The sequence below is a fragment of the Salmo trutta genome, chromosome 20 (genome assembly GCF_901001165.1).
Source record: "Salmo trutta chromosome 20, fSalTru1.1, whole genome shotgun sequence".
NCBI lineage: Eukaryota > Metazoa > Chordata > Actinopteri > Salmoniformes > Salmonidae > Salmo > Salmo trutta.
The window spans coordinates 33,351,758-33,368,555 of NC_042976.1; positions in this window are offsets into that span (position 1 = coordinate 33,351,758).

Below are 16,798 nucleotides of genomic sequence, written 5' to 3' on the forward strand. Positions count from 1 at the left end.
CAAATTCTCCAGTGTTAGAATCAACATTGAAAGAGTGGGACCATATACACACTGGAACCAGTGCTAACACATTCAGGATAATATGTTAATTGCTTTACCACATTTTTTGCAATATTATTTTAGTGCCTTGTTGAAAACAGGATGCATGTTTTGGAATGTTTTCACTCTGTCAATTAAGTTAGTATTGTGGAGTAACTACAATGTTGTTGATCCATCTTCATTTTTCTCTTTTACAGCCATTAAACTTTGTAACTGTTTTAAGGTCACCATTGGCCTCATTGTTAAATCCCTGAGCAGTTTCCTTCCTCTCCGGCATCTGAGTTAGGAAGGACGCCTGTATCTTTGTAGTGACTGGGTATGTTGATACACCATCGAAAGTGTAATTAATATCTTCACCATGCTCAAAGGGTATTCAATGTCTGCTTTTTTATATTTTTACCCATCTACCAATAGGTGATTTTCTTTGCGAGGCATTGGAAAACCTCCCTGGTCTTTGTAGCTGCATCTGTCTTTGAAATTCACTGCTCGACTGAGGGACCTTGCCTTACAGTATGGTGGGGTGCAGAGATGAGTTAGTCATAAAAAAAATCATGTTAAACACTATTATTGCACACAGAGTCCATGAAACTTATGTGACTTGTTAAGCACATTTTTACTCCTGAACTTATTTAGTGTGTTTCGGGGTTTTTTGGGCAATGTTCTATGTTAGTATATTTCTATGTCGGTGTCTATTTAGTATTTTTCTATGTTCAGGGTTTTTGGTTTGGCCTTCAATTAGAAGCAGCTGTTCTTCGTTGCTTCTAATTGTAGGTAATATTTAAGTAGGGTTTTTTGTCACTGTGTTTGTGGGCAGTTGTTCCGTGTATAACCTTACAGGACTGTCTTCGGCGGTTATTTTGTATAAGTATTTTGTTTGCGTTTTTCCTTCTAATAAAGAAGATGAGTATACACGTTCCCGCTGCGTTTTGGGCCACTCAATACGACGAACGTTACACATTCTCAGTGAAACTGGAATTGTTAACTTTAACCATTCCTCCAGATATTTGAAAACATCCTTCCAGAAAGGTAGCACTAATGTACATTCCCATATTGCGTGTAAAAATGTCCCAGTGTCTTTTTGGCATTTCCAACACAGATAACTTATGAAGCCTTGTTGGGGTCCAATAAAACCTATGTAGTATCTCGTATTGAGAAAGTTTCCCGCTGGCTTCCCTTATGTTCCTCCCTGAGCTGGACAAGATCCTCAACCAGGTATCTTCCTCAATTTCACACTTAAGGTCAATTTTCCATATTGTTCTGAGGTTTTTACAGTCTTTACTCTGCAGATGACTAAATATTGAGTAAGAATGGCTGCTTTATGTTTGGGTAATTCCAAATTCTCTGCAATTGGGTTCTTTCCTGGATTTTGTTGATAGCCGGTTAACAAACATTCTCTCAATTGTAAATATTTCCAGAAATGCTCCTTTTCTCCCACATCATATTTTTGTACCAAATCTGAGTATGACATTAAAACATCTTCATTTTACAGATCACCTAGGGTATAGTATGAATTCCTTTCATTAGCCACTGTTTCCAGTACACAGACTTCTTTCATGTCCTTAGCCTAGGATTGTGTCACGACTTCTGCCGAAGTTGGTTCCTCTCCTTGTTCGGGCAGTCGACGTCACCAGTCTTCTAGCCATCGCCGATCCATTTTTCATGTTCCATTTGTTTTGTCTTGTTTTCACACACACCTGGTTTCAATTCCCTAATTACATGTTGTATATTTTCCCTCTGTTTCCCCCATGTCCTTGTCAGGAATTGTTTATTTGTAAGTACTCGTGCTATGTGTTACTGGTGCGCTACGGGTTTTGTACCCATGTGTTTGTTGTTTTGGATGCCGTTAGTTTAATATATTAAACTGCTCCGGCTATTCACCAAGTTCTGCTCTCCTGCGTTTGACTTCCCTGCCACCAGTTACGCACCCCTTACAGAATTCCCGACCTGCTATGGAGTCAGCAGGAACAGGTGCCCCTGGTATAGGGGTCGAGGAGCGCATCCAGGAGCAAGCGAAAGTAATCCACCATCTCGGCGCCATCATGGATCAAGTTATCCAGACCCTGGACCGTTGGGAGAGACAGGGAGGTCCTCCAGTGCCTTCAACGACGGGGCCCTGATCGACCACTTCCATTGCAGTCTGCGCGAGGACGTCCGTCGGGAGTTGGCCTGCAGAGACACCACCCTCACGTTGGATCAGCTGGTGGACCTGTCCATCCGGCTGGACAACCTGCTGGCTACCCGCAGACGTTCAGATCGGGGTCTGGTGGTTCCATCCCCTCGCACCCCCTCTCCTGAACCTATGGAGCTGGGAGGGGCGGTGCGTAGGTAGACCGGAGGGGGTTCCAGTTCGTGCACCATCTGTGGCCGCAGAGGGCACACTGCCGGTCGGTGCCGGGTTGGTCCCTCTGGGAGTCGAGGCAGCAGGCAGGGGCACTCTGGCGTCACCCCAGGTGAGTCTGCACCACTCTCATCCAGAGTCCTCTGTTGTCCAACTGTTTGTACCTGTTTGTTTTCCTGAATTTACCCTGCATTCCCAGCATAAGGCGCTCATCGATTCAGGCGCAGCTGGGAATTTTATTGACAGAGCGCTCGCTCTTAGTTTAGTGATCCCCATTATTCCTGTGGTTAGACCTTTCCCAGTACACGCTCTGGATAGTCGACCATTGGGGTCTGGGCTAATCAGGGAAGCCACTATCTCCCTGGCCATGCTGACGCAGGGGAGTCATGAGGAGAGAATCAGTCTCTTTCTCATTGACTCTCCTGCGTTTCCCGTGGTACTGGGCCTTCCCTGGTTGGCTCGTTGTGACCACACCATTTCATGGCAACAGAGGGCTCTCACGGGGTGGTGGTGTGTAGGGGTTTCCGTTGGTGCTACTACGGTGGAAAGCCCAGACCAGGTCTCCACTGTGCGCATCCCCCCCAAATATGCCGATTTGGCTCTGACTCAATTACCACCGCATCGACGGGGGATTGTGCGATAAATCTCCTGGTAGACGCCGCACTTCCCAGGAGTCACGTGTATCCCCTGTCGCAAGCGGAGATGGTGGCTATGGAGACATACGTCTCTGAATCCCTGCGTCAGGGGTACATTCGGCCCTCTATTTCACCTGTCTCCTCGAGTTTCTTTTTTGTGAAGAAAAAGGATAGAGGTCTGCGCCCGTGCATTGATTATCGAGGTCTCAATAAAATCACGGTGAGGTACAGTTACCCACCACCTCTTATCGCCACGGTGATTGAGTCAATGCACGGGGCGAGTTTCTTCACCAAACTAGATCTCAGGAGCGCTTACATGCTGGTGCGTATCCGGGAGGGAGATGAGTGGAAGACGGCGTTCAGTACTGCGTCAGGGCATTATGAGTACCTCGTCATGCCGTACGGGTTGATGAATGCGCCATCAGTCTTCCAAGCCTTTGCAGACGAGATTTTCAGGGACCTGCACGGGCAGGGTGTAGTGGTGTATATTGATGAAATTCTGATATTCTCCGCTACATGCGTCGAGCATGTGTCCCTGGTGCACAGGGTGATTGGTCGACTGTTGGAGCATGACCTGTTATAGGTTACAGCTTTCCAACAGTCCGTATCCTTCCTAGGGTACTGCATTTCCATCTCAGGGGTGGAGATGGAGAGTGACCGCATTTCAGCCATGCGTAATTGGCCGACTCCCACCACGGTCAAGGAGGTGCAGCGGTTTCTAGGGTTTGCCAATTACTACCGGAGGTTTATCCGGGGTTTTGGTCAGGTAGCGGCTCCCATTACCTCACTGCTGAAGGGGGGACCGGTGCGTTTGCAGTGGTCGGCTGAGGCGGACAGGGCTTTTGGGCAACTAAGGGCTCTGTTTACCTCGGTCGCCCGTGCTGGCCCATCCGGATCCCTCTTTGGCGTTCATAGTGGAGGGGGACGCGTCCGAGGCTGGGATAGGAGCGGTACTCTCTCAGCGCTCGGGTATGCCACCGAAGCTCTGCCCCTGTGACTTCTTCTCGAAGAAGCTCAGCCCGGCGGAGCAAAGCTATGACGTGGGGGACCGGGAGCTGTTGGCTGTCGTCAAGGCCTTGAAGGCGTGGAGACATTGGCTTGAGGGGGCTAAACACCCTTTTCTCATCTGGACTGACCACCGCAATCTGGAGTACATCCGGGCAGCGAGGAGACTGAACCCTCACCAGGCAAGGTGGGCCATGTTTTTCACCCGTTTTGTTTTCACCCTTTCGTACAGACCAGGTTCCCAGAACGTTAAGGTTGACACACAAAAGTAAGTTACAACCCTTACCCGTTCCACAGCGGCCGTGGTCGCACCTGTCGGTGGATTTCATAACCAATCTTCACAGGGTAACACCACGATCCTGGTCGTTGTGGATCGTTTTTCTAACTCCTGTCGTCTCCTCCCTTTGCCCGGTCTCCCTACGGCCCTACAGACTGTGGAGGCCCTGTTTACTCATGTCTTCCGGCACTATGGGGTGTCTGATTGGGGTCCCCAATTCACGTCGAGGGTCTGGAGGGCGTTCATGGAAGGTCTGGGGGTCTCGGTCAGCCTTACCTCAGGTTTTCACCCCGAGAGTAACGGCAGGTGGAGAGTTAACCAGGATGTGGGTAGGTTTCTGAGGTCTTATTGCCAGGACCGGCCGGGGGAGTGGGCAGCGTTCGTGCCCTGGGTAGAGATGGCCCAGAACTCGCTCCGCCACTCCTCCACTAACCTCTCCCCCTTCCAGTGCGTACTGGGGTATCAGCCGGTTCTGGCTCCTTGGCATGAGAGTCAGACCGAGGCTCCTGCGGTGGATGACTGGTTCCGGCGCGGAGGAAACATGGGACGCCGCGTCCATCTTCAGCGCACCGTGCTGCACCAGAAAGTTGGTGCAGACCATCACCGCAGTGAGGCCCCGGTGTGCCCCTCAGCCTGCCCTGTCGGAAGCTGGGTCCGCGGTTTGTGGGGCCATTTAAAGTCCTGAGGAGAGTGAACGAGGTGTGTAATAGGTTACAGCTTCCCCCCGATTACCATATTAACCCCTCGTTCCATGTGTCTCTCCTCAGGCCGGTGGTGGCTGGTCCACTCCAGGAATCTGAGGTGCAGGAGGTTCCTTCCTTACGCACCTCTTACAGATTGTGCCACAATGATGAGTATTCTTGTTTTAGATGTGAAATTCCACATATCTTGTGTACTGTTCTCCACACCTCTTTTGACTGTAACAACATTGCATTGGGAGTTTCAACAGACAGTTTCCCCTGTAAGACTATGTAACAGAGTATCAACAGACCTCTCCCCTGTTAGACTATGTAACAGAGTATCAACAGACCTCTCCCCTGTAAGACTATGTAACAGAGTATCAACAGGGGTGAAAGGATAACTTGGTTCCCGTTCTATTGTTATCCAATCCAAGCCAGCATCCCCTTTACCCCAACGCGTTACCAATTTAGCCATTTCAAATTATACATTTTACAATTTAACATCTGGTAAAGCCAAGCCTCCTACATCCCTTGGTAAGCACATCTTCTTCATATTAATCCAGTTTTTTCTCCTTTCCCTCAAAGTTTTTAGTTAATTTCTCATATTGTTTAATTAAAATAACGGTCTGGAATTTTCATAGGTAACATTGCAGAGATATGTTTCAATTGTGGGACCACAACCATTTTAATCATGTTGATCTTTCCCCATAAAGAAAGTTTGATATTTTTCTAAATTGGTCTTAATCTTGACTAGTAGTGGCTAAAAATGTTGTCCCATCGCTTCCTCCAAATTTGAGTTCAACTTAATACCCAAATATTTCATCACAGTAGGAACCCATTTGACATTAAATGGGGTAACATTTCCAGAATGCATATGCCATTATTTGGCATTGCTTCCGACCCATTGCATTTTGTAACCTGACATACTAGAATATGATTCAATAGAAGTAAGTAATCATGGTACAGACTGAAAAGAATCAGAGACCAGCAGTGGAATATCATCTGCATACATAAGCAGCTTCTGTTTTTTTCCTCCATGTACACCCCTAATTTCTGTATCTGTTCTTATCATTGTTGCAAGAGGCTGTAAAACTATGGTAAACAGGAGAGGGGAGAGCAAGTCACCCTGCCTTCTGCCTCTAGAAAGACAAAAAAAAGTAGACATCGTAAGTGCTGCTGCTTTAGGATTGGAATAGAGGACCCCTATCCATATACAAAAGTCAGGCCCAAAACCACATTTTTCTAGGGTTCTAAAGAAAAAGCCCACTCTACCCTATCAAATGCCTTCTCAGTGTCACGTCCTGGCCAGTATAAGGGTTATTTGTTATTGTAGTTTGGTCAGGACGTGGCAGAGGGTATTTGTTTTGTGGTTCGGGTTGGTGTTTTTGGTAGAAGGGTATTTGATTTATGTATTCCGGGGTTTTTGGGCACTGTTCCTTGTTTATGTATTTCTATGTTTAGTCTAGTTAGTTGTATGTCTATGTTTAGGTTAATGGGGGGTTGGACTCTCAATTGGAGGCAGGTGCTTTCTCGTTGCCTCTGATTGAGAGTCCTATATATGGGTATGTGTTTGGTTTAGTGTTTGTGGGAGATTGTTTCTTGTTTTGCCTGTGTGAGCCTTACAAGACTGTTCGTGAGTTCTTCGTTGTTTATTATTTTGGTGTTCACTTTATTTTATAAATAAATCATGATGAGCATCCACATTCCTGCTGCGTTTTGGTCCTCCATTCCAGACGACAACCGTGACAGAATCTCCCACCACAAACGGACCAAGCAGCGGAGGAAGGAGCAACAGGTGGACTTTGAGGAGCAAGGGGAATTTAAGTTGGACCAACGGGAGAAATGGACATGGGAACAGATTATGGCCAGGGAGGGCCCATGGAGAAAATGGAGCGAAGACCGGGAACGCTACCGAGGAACACGACTGGTGTTGAAGCACAAGAGGCACCCCCAATAATTTTTTTCGGGGGGGGGGCACACGGGTAGTTTGGCTGGGCCAAGGGTGAGCCCTAAGCCAGCTCCCCGTGTTTATATGGAGGACCGTATGGAGTGGAGGGCGCCGTGTTTGTGCGCACTTCAGCAAATCTCGCCCATACGCACGCACAGTCCAGTGCGAGTTATTCCAGCCCCTCGCAGATGCCGTGCTAGAGTGGGCATCCAGCCTGGTAGGAGGATGCCTGCACAGCGCGTCTGGTCACCGGTGCACCTCCTAGGACCAGGCTACCCTACGCCCGCTCTACGCACGGCAACCATCAGGGCCCTGCACAGCCCAGTTCGCCCTGTACTAGCACCCCGCTCGTACAGGGCTACTAGTTCCATCCAGCCAGGACGGGTTGTGCAGGAGGTGAGATCAAGACCGCCTGTGCGCCTCCATGGCCCGGTGTTTCCAGTTCCTGTCTCTCGTGCGGACCCGGAAGTGCGAAACCCCAGTCTGGCACGTCCAGTACCAGCACCACGCACCAGGCTTCCAGTGCGTCAGCCCAGTCCGACTCGTCCTGTTCCCGCTCCCCGCACTAGCCCTGAGGTGCGTGTTCCCAGGCTGATATCTCCAGTACCAGCACCACGCATCAGGTTTCCAGTGCGTCAACCCAGTCCGACTCGGCCTGTTCCCGCTCCCCGCACTAGCCCTGAGGTGCGTGTGCCCAGGCTGATACCTACAGTACCAGCACCACGCATCAGGCATCTAGTGCGTCAGCCGCTCGCCAGTCAGGAGTCGCCCTGAGTGGCCCGTCTGCCCGGATCAGCCAGAGTGGCCCGTCTGCCCGGATCAGCCAGAGTGGCCCGTCTGCCCGGATCAGCCAGAGTGGCCCGCCGCGCCGGAACCGAGGGGGTCTGCCTGTGACCCGGAACCAAAGGAGTCAGCAGCAACCCGGAACTGAGTAAGTCTATTAATGATCCAGAACTAAATATAAGTAACTGTGTTTCGAATGAGTCTGCCGACAGTGTGGATTGGAAGAGGTCTGCCTACGATCCGGAACGAGGGGAGTCTGCCTACGGCCCGAAACGGATTAAGTCTGTCTGCATTCTGGAGAACAGTAGGCCGGAGCCTGAACCACCACCTGTATAGGTGGGTTGGAGAGGGGGGGTGTAGCACAAGTGCTGTCGGTGACGGCAGCCACCCACCCTTCCCTCCCTTTAGTTTAGGGGGATTTTTTTGGTTTTGTTTTGGGGTTTTGTTTATTTATGAGGTGCATCCGGGGTCTGCACCTTTAGGGGGGGTACTTTCACGTCCTGACCAGTATAAGGGTTATTTGTTATTGTAGTTTGGTCAGGACGTGGCAGAGGGTATTTGTTTTATGTGGTTCAGGGTGGTGTTTTTGGTAGAAGGGTATTTGATTTATGTATTCTGGGGTTTTTGGGCACTGTTCCTTGTTTATGTATTTCTATGTTTAGTCTAGTTAGTTGTATGTCTGTTTAGGTTAATGGGGGGTTGGACTCTCAATTGGAGGCAGGTGCTTTCTCGTTGCCTCTGATTGGGAGTCCTATATATGGGTATGTGTTTGGTTTAGTGTTTGTGGGAGATTGTTTCTTGTTTTGCCTGTGTGAGCCTTACAAGACTGTTCGTGAGTTCTTCGTTGTTTATTATTTTGGTGTTCACTTTATTTTATAAATAAATCATGATGAGCATCCACATTCCTGCTGCGTTTTGGTCCTCCATTCCAGACGACAACTGTGACACTCAGTATCTAAGGAGACAGCAGCTGTAGCGGTTTAACCACATTTGATATAAGAGCCTCCTCATATTATAAGTTCAGGTCCTGTTCTTAATAAATCCTACTTGGTCACTATGTATAATTTTAGGTAGTTCCTTCTCTAAGCGTATAGCAAGGCTCTTAGTAAGAATCTTACAATCCACATTAAGGAGGCTGATAGTTCTAAAATCTCCAGGTTCTGTAGTATCTCTATCCTTTTTAGGAATCAGCGCTATCAAGCCTCATTAAAGGTGTTCAGAAGGGATCCATTTTTAAATGCCTCCTGGTAAACCACTGTCAAATAAAATGTTATTGGTCACATACACATGGTTAGCAAATGTTAATGCGAGTGTAGCGAAATGCTTGTGCTTCTAGTTCCGACCGTGCAGTAATATATAACAAGAAATCTAACTATTCCACAAGAACTACCTAATACACACACATCTAAGTAAAGGGATGGAATAAGAATATGTACATATAAATATATGGATGTGTCAAGTGGTAGATGTAGCTGGTGCATGGAAGTCAGGCGCAGGAGAGCAGAGATGAGTGGACAAAGCACTTTACTGAGGCAATCATTTGAACAGAACACAATCGCGTCACAAAAACAAATGCCCAAAGAACAAGTGAGGCAGCACAAAGTACCACAACCAAGTACAAAGTACCGGCTGCCACAAAGCACGGGTACAAAACACCCGGCGCAAACCAGCCGGAAGCGTGCCAACCTGACAAACAATTTCACACACAGACATGTGGGGAACAGAGGGTTATATACACGACAAGTAATGAAGGAAATGTAAACCAGGTGTGTGGGAAAACAAGACAAAACAAATGGAAAATGAAAGGTGGATCGGCGATGGCTTAAAAGACCGGTGACGTCGACCGCTGAACGCCGCCCGAACAAGGAGAGGAACCGACTTCGGCGGAAGTCGTGACAGGATGAGCGATGACTGAGTGGCATAGGCAGATGCAATAGAATACAGTATATACATATGAGATGAGTAATGCAAGATATGTAAACATTATTAAAGTGCCATTATTAAAGTGACTAGTGATCCATTTGTTAAAGTGGCCAATGATTTTGAGTCTGTATGTAGGCAGCAGCCTCTCTGTGTCAGTGTGGCTGTTTAACAGTCTGATGGCCTTGAGATAGAAGCTGTTTTTCAGTCTCTCGGTCCCAGCTTTGATGCACCTGTACTGACCACACCTTCTGGATGGTAGCAAGGTGAACAGGCAGTGGCTTGGGTGGTTGTTGTCCTTGATGATCTTTTTGGCCTTCCTGTGACATCGGGTGCTGTAGGTGTCCTGGAGGGCAGGTAGTTTGCCCCCGGTGATGCGTTGTCCAGACCGCACCACCCTTTGGAGAGCCTTGTGGTTGTGGGTGGTGCAGCTGCCGTACCAGGCGGTGATACAGCCCGACAGGATGCTCTCAATTGTGCATCTGTAAAAGTTTGTGAGGGTTTTAGGTGACAAGACACATTTCTTCAGCCTCCTGAGGTTGAAGAGGTGCTGTCGCGCCTTCTTCACCACACTGTCTGTGTGGGTGGACCATTTCAGATTGTCTGTGATCAGTACGCAGAGGAACTTAAAACTTTCCACCTTCTCCACTGGTGTCCCATTGATGTGGATAGTGCGGTGCTCCCTCTGTGGTTTCCTGAAGCCCACGATCATCTCCTTTACTTTGTTGACGTTGAGTGAGAGGTTGCTTTCCTGACAGCACACTCCGAGTGCCCTCACCTCCTCCCTGTAGGCTGTCTCGTCGTTGTTGGTAATCAAGCCCACTACTGTTGTGTCATCTGCAAACTTGATGATTGAGTTGGAGGCGTGCATGGTCATGGGTGAACAGGGAGAACAGGAGAGGTCTGAGCACGCACCCTTGTGGGGCCCCAGTGTTGAGGATCAGCGAAGTGGAGATGTTGTTTCCTACCTTCACCATCTGGGCGCGGCCCGCCAGAAAGTCCAGGACCCAATTGCACAGGGCGGGGTTGAGACCCAGGGCCTGAAGCTTAATGATGAGCTTGGAGGGTACTATGGTGTTGAATGCTGAGCTGTAGTCTGTAGTCGATGAACAGCATTCTTACATATTCCTCTTGTCCAGACGGGATGGGGCAGTGTGCAGTATGATGGCGATTGCATTGTCTGCGGGACCTATTGGGGCGGTATGCAAATTGAAGTGGGTCTAGGGTGGCAGGTGAAATGATACGTGATTAGTCTCTCAAATGATGACAGAAGTGAGTGCTACGGGGCGATAGTCATTTAGTTCAGTTATCTTTGCCTTCTTGTGTACAGGAACAATGGTGGTTATCTTAAAGCATATGGGGACAGCAGACTGGGATAGGGAGAGATTGAATATGTCCGTAAACACACCAGCCAGCTGATCTGCGCATGCTCTGAGGACGCGGCTAGGGATGCCGTCTGGGCCGGCAGCCTTGCGCGGGTTAAGACTTTTAAATGTTTTACTCACGTTGGCCATGGAGAAGGAGGGCAAAGTCCTTGGTAGCGGGCCGCGTTGGTGGCAGTGTATTATCCTCAAAGCATACAAAGAAGGTGTTTAGTTTGTCTGGAAGCGAGACGTCACGGACGACATGGCTGGTATTCTTTATGTAGTCCGTAATTGTCTGTAGACCCTACCACATACGTCTCGTGTCTGAGCCGTTGAATTGCGACTCCACTTTGTCTTTATACCAACATTTTGCTTGTTTGATTGCCTTGCAGAGGGAGTAACTAAACTGTTTATATTTGGCCATATTCCCAGTCATCTTTCCATGGTTGAATGCAGTGTTTCGCGCTTTCAGTTTTGTGCAAATGTCGCCATCTATCCACGGTTTCTGGTTAGGGTAGGTTTTAATAGTCATAGTGGGTACAACATCTCCAATGCACTTCCTTATAAACTCAGGAATGTCAATATACATTTTATAATATTCTACAGAAAGGCCGTCCAGACCAGGTGATTTCCCTGCTTCATAGATAAAGTGGCATTTCCAACCTATTCTTCTGTTATAGTTCAGTCCAGGTCCTCTACCTGGCTATCTGATAATACAGGTAATTCTATACCAAAATTATCCATATCTATGGGGCTCGCTGAACAGGAGGATGTATATAAATCTCCATAAAAACATTGAAGCACACTGTTTATCTCTTTGGATGAGGTCACCATCTTATTGCCCTTCTTAATTGCTGGAATTACTTTAGAAGTGATCTGCATTTGTAGTTGTCTTGCTAGTAGCCTGCCTGTCTTCTCACCTCCCTCATAAAAACTGATTCTACGTCTAAACAGTGCATATTCTGCCTTTTTATGTCCAGCACCTAAAATGCACCCCCCCAGAGATTTCTGTTTCATTCTGGGTTAGGCCTAGTGATCTATTAGCATAGATGTAGGATCTTAATTTTGATTTCCTTGTTGTTGCAGGAAATTTCCTGGACGACAGATAATTCTAACTTGTAGTGTATTGAAGGTTAAAAAAGGCTTCTAAAATGAATAATTTACACTTTAAAATGTCAGACTTGATTTGCCCAAACATAAAATGTATCAACCCCTACAAAAATGTCCTTTCATTATAATCCACACAATAATTCACATTTCCTGTTGCTGCAGAATTATTTTCCTGCTGTGAGAATATAATCAAATGAAGATACTATATATCTAGGTGAATGCATGGAAATCATTTGGTTTGTCCCGTTTGCGAGGTGTTTTCATTGTTTATTAGAATGCAAATTATGAATTTGCTTTGATAAATGCATCACGTATTAGACATTTATTACCGTAAATTCCGGACTATAAGCCGCAACTTTTTTCCCACGCTTTGAACATCGCGGCTTAAACAATGACGCGGCTAATATATGTATTTTTCCCGCTTTCAATTTTTTTTTCTCCAAAAAAACACATTTTGTGACGTGCTCAGTTTTTGGGCGGCATGAAGCTTTCATTAGACCAATGAAATTGCCGAACGGGTTAAGGTCAAACAACTTTTTTGTTTACTGTTTAGATTAAATTGAGCGCTCTCAAACTTCCCATCATTCTGATTACAGTAGTCATTTTGTCACCCTCATCATGGCAAAGACACGGAGAAATGCATATGATGCAGCTTTCAAGTTGAAGGCGATTGATCTGGCTGTTGGAAAAGGAAATAGAGCTGCTGCACGGGAGCTTGGTCTTAATGAGTCGATGATAAGACGTTGGAAACAGCAGCGTGAGTAATTGACTCAGTGCAAAAAGCCAATTAAAGCTTACTGCTAATTTTTTATTACAAGCCGTGTTTCGTTAAAGCCTATTTATTTTTGTTACAAGCCATGTTTCGTTAAAGCCTATTTATTTTTGTTACAAGCCGTGTTTCGTTAAAGCCTGTGTAAAGTTCATTTGTTTCAATGTACCGGTAGGCACCTGTGGCTTATAGACATGTGCGGCTTATTTATGTTAAAAAAAAAATTATAATAATAATTCAGTGGGTGCGGCTTATATTCAGGTGCGCTTAATAGTCCGGAAATTACAGTATGTAAAAAGAGCAATACTATTGCCTTTCAGGTGAGCTATCACTGTTTACTGAGAATGTATAGAGGTGTTAATAGTTTATGCCGTAGACAGCTGGGTTGGCTGTAGTTAGATAGATGAGTAGAAGTCTTTAGTTTGGGTTGATGTAGAAATACAGTAGGAGTATACCAAACCATTGTGACATGCAAAGACAGAGGAGATAGAATGTAGCTGTCAGAGTTGGGGATCAATTCCAGTGAGACCATAGTAAGGTTAGAAAATGATCCAGAAATATTGTATAAGGATTTAGATTTAGTTACAGTTTTTCTCAATTGCTAAAACACTTAAACCCATTGGCTGAACAAAGTTCTCAGTTGCCTGGACTCATTTAGCTAATTATGCAGTCTGTTGTCAATACCTTAAACCATTTCATATGGTAAAACACCATTTTCAGATCTCACTTAGACTTTTCAGCAAATCTCTAAACACATTCTCATTCTCAAAACACATTCTGCACTCTAATGCACATGTCATCCATACTGGTAAACACAAGTGGCAACAATCAAATACAAATAGAGAACACATGTCATTGATTGAACACAACCACTCAAAATTGATTTAACCTGTTTCAAATGATGCGACACAACCAATATAAGCCAGTTCAGAGAGCAAACAGGTTGTTGAAGGTGGGAAGGAGAAAGTCTGAGAATGGATAGAAGAAACAATGTGAGAGGACGAGTGCGTATGTGAGGTGGGCGACGAGGAGAAAGAGGAGGAGGAGGGCAAGAAAGAGGAAGAGGAGGACGAAGAGGAAGAGGAAGACAAAGAGTAGAAATATCTGATGAAATTCGAGCAACAGTTATAGACCATGTTCTTGTCCATGGACTGACAATGAGGGAAGCAAGACTTAGAGTGCAACCCAATTTGAGCCGATTTTCTGTGTCCACCATAGTAAGGACATTCAGAGAAGAGAACAGGTACAGTATACTACTGTATTTTTGTAATTGCAAATTTACTGTACTACACTATATGCAGCTGTTTCAATAGACATTTGTAAAGTTAATCACTGTATGTATTGTACTGCATGAATATGTTTTGTAACTGCACAACTACTTTTTGTAGAATTGCAAGGCTGCCACATGCAGGTGGAAGGACAGCTACATTCACTCGGGAGCAAGAGGCCGTTATAGTTGGCATGGTCCTTCAAGATAATGCAATACAACTCAGAGAAATCCAGGAACGAGTGATACAAGACAACACACACTTCCAGGGAATCGATAGTGTGAGCATTTCCACAATTGACCGTGTCCTCCATCGTAACAGGATGCGAATGAAACAAGTATACAGAGTACCTTTTGAGCGCAACTCACCAAGGGTGAAAGAACTGCGAGCTCAGTATGTGGAAGTAAGTGTACATTCAGAAACATTTACTTTAATCCAGATTGTCTATTGTACTAACACATACTATGTGAATGACATTACTCTTCAGTACATACAATGTATGTGAATCAGAAGTGCATACAGTAGGCCTAATTGTACTCTACAGTATAGCACTGTCTCTGTACGACTTACAAAATCCTACATACAGTATATTGTATTTCTACACAGACAATATTTGACTTGGAATCCATGGACAGACCCCATGAGTTCATCTTTGTCGATGAAGCAGGCTTCAATCTAACAAAGAGGAGAAGGAGAGTCCGAAACATCATTGGACAGCGGGCCATTGTTGAAGTCCCTGGTCAACGAGGTGGCAATGTCACAATCTGTGCTGCTATCAGCAACCATGGTGTTCTACATCACCATGTTACACTCGGGCCATATAACACCCAGCACCTTCTAACATTTATTGGCAATCTAAGAGATATTTTATTTGAGCAGCCGGTTCAAGAGCAGCAGGGTCAAGAGCTAAATGAGAATCCCATTCCCACCTATGTGATAGTGTGGGACAATGTCAGTTTCCACAGAGCTGCTCAGGTAAGGGAATGGTTTAACATCAATGGGCAGTTTATGAACTTGTACCTCCCTCCATACTCGCCTTTCCTGAATCCGATTGAGGAGTTTTTCTCCTCTTGGAGATGGAAAGTGTAGACAACCCTACACCAGAGTAAATCTGCTGCAAGCCATGGATTTAGCCTGTGGTGATATAGGTGAGGAATCATGTCAGGGGCTGGATACGGCACACAAGAGGCTTCTTCCCCCGTTGCCTCAGGAGGGACAATATTGCTTGTGATGTCGACGAAGTGCTCTGGCCTGACCCAGCCCAAAGACAAGAAGAAGCACATTGATCACATGTTTACTCCTTTGATTTTTGTCCCTTTTAGTATTGTATACTGTAGTACAGTGCATTGTAGGCTGTATACTGTACAATGGACAAATTGTATGGCCCTGAACATTGTGCTTTCCATTTATTAACAGTACTGACTGCTCAATAGATTTTGACTGGTTGCAGGTTCATATCAACAAAGAACAAGAGTTACAGTATCACAGAGACAAAGGACAAGTTTGTGAGGTGCAGGGTACAGTACTGTATAAATAGGGGTACAAGGAGGAGGAAGAACAAAAAACAAAATTGCAAAGAGCAAAGCAGAGTAGTAATTTCTGATCAATTTTGAGCTACTATGTTAGAACATGTTTTCGTTCATCAAAAGACAATGACGGAAAATATGAATATTTTTTTAGATTAAAAATGTACTTCTCCCTGAGAATTGTATGTTTTGAACAATGTGTTTTCTATTTTTCAGTGTATTGTTTACTGACTGGTTGAGAGTGTATATCATTTTGATCACTTTGTTTATGATTTGAGAGCAGTGTTTGATTTTGAACACAGGTAAAACAGTTTTGAGGCGAATGTTTCATTTTGCGACAGGAGTCAGAGGTTATGTAAATAGTGCTTGAAGATGACGTTTTGTGTTTAATGTTTTCAGGAAATGGAGCAAGGTTTCAGAAATTGTGTTTTAGCAATTGAGAAAACTGTAATGGACAGAGTTGCCCAAAACTGCAGGCAATGTTTGAGAGTGTAGTTTATTCAACAGTTGTGTGTATTCCAATGGTCCAACAGAGGGCAATGATGTCCCACAATACCTTTTACTCTGGACAACAGGATTCAATACAAGTACCCAGTCCAAAAATATCCCATATCCCTATACAGCTTTGGTGTTACCAGCTCTGAAAAGACCAGATAGGTGTAAGCAATATGTTTGGGGATGGCTACTCTTAGCCTTCCAATGAACTTAGGAAAGCTTTGTCATATCGCTTACACCTCTAATATCTCCTTCAGAGCTACAAAAACATAAGATAAAGAGGCAAAGGGTTGTTTCTGGACTGGGCTATAGAGGGCGGGTTGTAACTTGTTTTTCTTGTTGACTGTATACTGGAAATACAATTTAAGATGATTGTATATTTTCAGTAACTACAGATGATGGCGATGGATAGGTTGATGCTCTACTGTAATGAAGAGAATTGCACCATATCTTCTGTAACTCGAGAAATAAAAATGAGAAATAATATAAATGCAGGTTATTTTGCTCAAGTTTAATAATATAACTCAATCCATCTTCTCTCTCACATTCAGCATTCCACCTGTTATCTTCCTATTGATCCACTGTATATCAAATCAAATGTTATTCGTCACATGCTTCATAAACAACAGGTGTAGACTAAC